Below are 2,917 nucleotides of genomic sequence, written 5' to 3'. Positions count from 1 at the left end.
GGTGCACTGGCTCACAACATGCTATAAAAATGGCGAGATTCTGGTGGCTGACAGCTTCAACACCCAAAATCTGTCTCCATCTATCCATCAGCAGATTATTAACATCTACAGTGAAGTAGTCGATGAGCCCCTGAAGCACCTGAAATTTCTCAATGTGGATCAGCAGAGAAACGGCTATGACTGCGGGTTGTTTGCTATAGCATTTGCCTATGAGCTTCTGGCAGATGACGGTGAACCCAGAGCAGTGTATGATCACAAGATGATGAGAGATCATTTAATATCCTGCCTGCAAAATGGCAGGATCATCGGATTTCCCAAAAAGGTCAAGTAGTGACTCCATGTCTTTGATAGAAGACATGTAGAGTCTATGACGGTCCAAGATATCACCTTGACCTTCAACCGGACACGACCCAACCACCGACACATACCAGGATCCTGTATATCACAAGAGCTACCATTTCTACCAGATCCGTGATAACTACCATTGACCACAGGTATCGCTCCGAGCCCACAGACCAGTTTGCACCAGTAAGTAACCATAGAGTTTCCTATAGAATAAATAAATAATAATATACAGTACAGACCAAAAGTTTGGACACACCTTCTCATTTAAAGATTTTTCTGTATTTTCATGACTATGAAAATTGTACATTCACACTGAAGGCATCAAAACTATGAATTAACACATGTGGAATTATATACTTAACAAAAAAGTGTGAAACAACTGAAAATATGTCTTATATTCTAGGTTCTTCAAAGTAGCCACCTTTTGCTTTGATGACTGTTTTGCACACTCTTGGCATGTTCCTCCAGAACATGCTTTGGACTACTGGAGGATAGTAATGTTGTGTCATGGTGTATTTATGGTGTGTTTTGTTTCTATTGGATAGAGCGATGCGTCCACGGCCATTGTCTTCTGCTCTACATAACCATGGGGTCGCTGTCTGTACCATGGACCAAGAAAATTGCAGTGGATCGGATTCTCCATATCACCAGAGGTCTGTAATGGACAAACTGAGGCGCAGAGCCCGACCTCCTGATCTCACCCATGACTCCGTCAGTGAAAGCTTGAATCGTCCATCTGACCCAGGTCCAGTAAAAGGTCGCATCACGCACCCAAAAAAAACCTTAAACAAGGTAAGATCCTGGTTAACCTGCTAAGGATTAGTAGTTTATGTGCTTTCATTTTTTTCTCTCCTACTTTTTTTTACTTTATTCCATCCAAATAGACATACGGGGGCTTGTATTTTTGAGGCACCAATTGTCATTTTGAATGACCCCATTAATTTTGCCATATAATGTGCTAAAAATGGGGGAAAAAATCCATGTGGGGTTAAATAGGATTTATATTTCAGATTTTATTTTTTCGGCATTCATTGTATGGTAAAAATTATCTGGCAGTATAGTTCTCCAGGTTGGTACGATTATGTTGATACCAAACGTTTTTTTTAATATGTTTCAATGGTTAAAAAAAAATCAGAACTTTGTAAAAATAAAAAAAATTAAATTTGGATTGTGCCCCATGGTCCGAGACCTGTAACTTTTTACAAAAGGTCTAAAGAAAAAATAAAAAAGGGATATGTGATTTAAACTTTTATATTTTTGTGCATTTTTAAAAAAATATTTTTTAATGTTTTTACATTTTTTATTCGTCTCCCTTTTTAATTTTAAACCTTTTGCTATATATTTTGGGGAAAAGGGGAAGGATTGTTTTAAACTTTTTAATTCTCTGAGGGTTATTTTTTTATATTTTTTAATGATTATTAGATTTTTCAAGTGTCCCCTCTAGTCCTCTTCGTCTCTGGAGAGACAATTTGCATATATTGTCATGTTTTTCTTACATGTCTAATCAGTGCCCTTAGGGCACTTGAACCTGTGAAGGCTTCATTGCCTATTCAATACATTGCAATACTTTATCATACAGTAGTATTGCAGTGTACTATAAAATTGAAAATTTCCTATGAATCTCGGCCATAGGCCATAGGAGATTTGTAGCTATGTATCAGAAAACCTCTAAAAAATATATTATGAAATTAATCAACGCAGAATTATAAGTTGTTTTCTTTTTATTTTGGATACAGTGTTGTGTCCCAGAACAAGAACAACCTGAGTGGACAGCTATATAACAAGTGTCGGTGTCTTCGATATCACCATGGACCAAGTATAATCACTATTCTGGAGCCGAGGTCTCGCAGTGTTCCCATAATTAAGATGGGGCACAGCCGGAGGTGACGACTATAACAATGATATGGTGGCCACCATGTCAGGCTCAGATGAGCTGCGCTTCAATACGAGGCAGATTCCGGTCTCGGTCTCTGTTCTCAATACTGGACTTTCCACAGATAGAAGTACTAATCACAGAAGTCTTCTGCTGCATTTTAAAACATAGCCTAGGGGAAGCGCAGTCCTTCAGCCATGGTTCCCTAGAGGTTTCCTCCACTGGGGTTTTTTCCTCTCCTGAGCGCTGAAGGATGACTCTTCTTGAGTCCAAGAGCCCCGTCATCACCAGGGCCATATAACTGATTGCCCCACATGACAAGTGGGTACTTCTACATGTGACACCTTGAATAAAGAAATCAGTTTATATCACGCATTCATGTATTTGAGCCATTTTATTTATTGTCACAGGACTTAAAGGATACAGACACCTCTGGGGGAAACTTTTATTTTTTTTTTTACTTTTTAGGATAAAATTTCATTTTTACACATCAGTATGGACAGGGTCATACAGGGGTGCCTATGGCCAGCCAGGGGAATTGACTCTAAGGGCCCACACTACAGCTACCATAGACGTGTTTTTGCACTAGGGAGGCGTCAGTGATCAGCGCTAGCAAGGGACAATCTTGAGAGTAGTATTCACTTCAGCGAGTCATTCTCCTCTGCTCCTCAGCTTGTGTGTTCACCTCAAGCCAGATTT

At 39.4% G+C, this 2,917-nt stretch overlaps 1 long non-coding RNA gene across 1 annotated transcript; it reads left to right on the top strand.

Annotated features, from left to right (window-relative positions):
- Positions 1-250: 250 nt before the first annotated feature.
- Positions 251-2,593, top strand: LOC141171590 (uncharacterized). The gene is made up of 3 exons (XR_012252352.1): positions 251-528; positions 891-1,137; positions 2,082-2,593. It is a non-coding gene; the product is annotated as an uncharacterized lncRNA (long non-coding RNA).
- Positions 2,594-2,917: the final 324 nt, after the last annotated feature.

The sequence above is a fragment of the Phyllobates terribilis genome, unplaced genomic scaffold, assembly GCF_046119375.1.
Source record: "Phyllobates terribilis strain yellow unplaced genomic scaffold, ASM4611937v1 Scaffold_12__6_contigs__length_324123572, whole genome shotgun sequence".
Classification (NCBI taxonomy): Eukaryota; Metazoa; Chordata; class Amphibia; order Anura; family Dendrobatidae; genus Phyllobates; species Phyllobates terribilis.
This window is presented reverse-complemented; position numbering and strand designations above follow the sequence as displayed.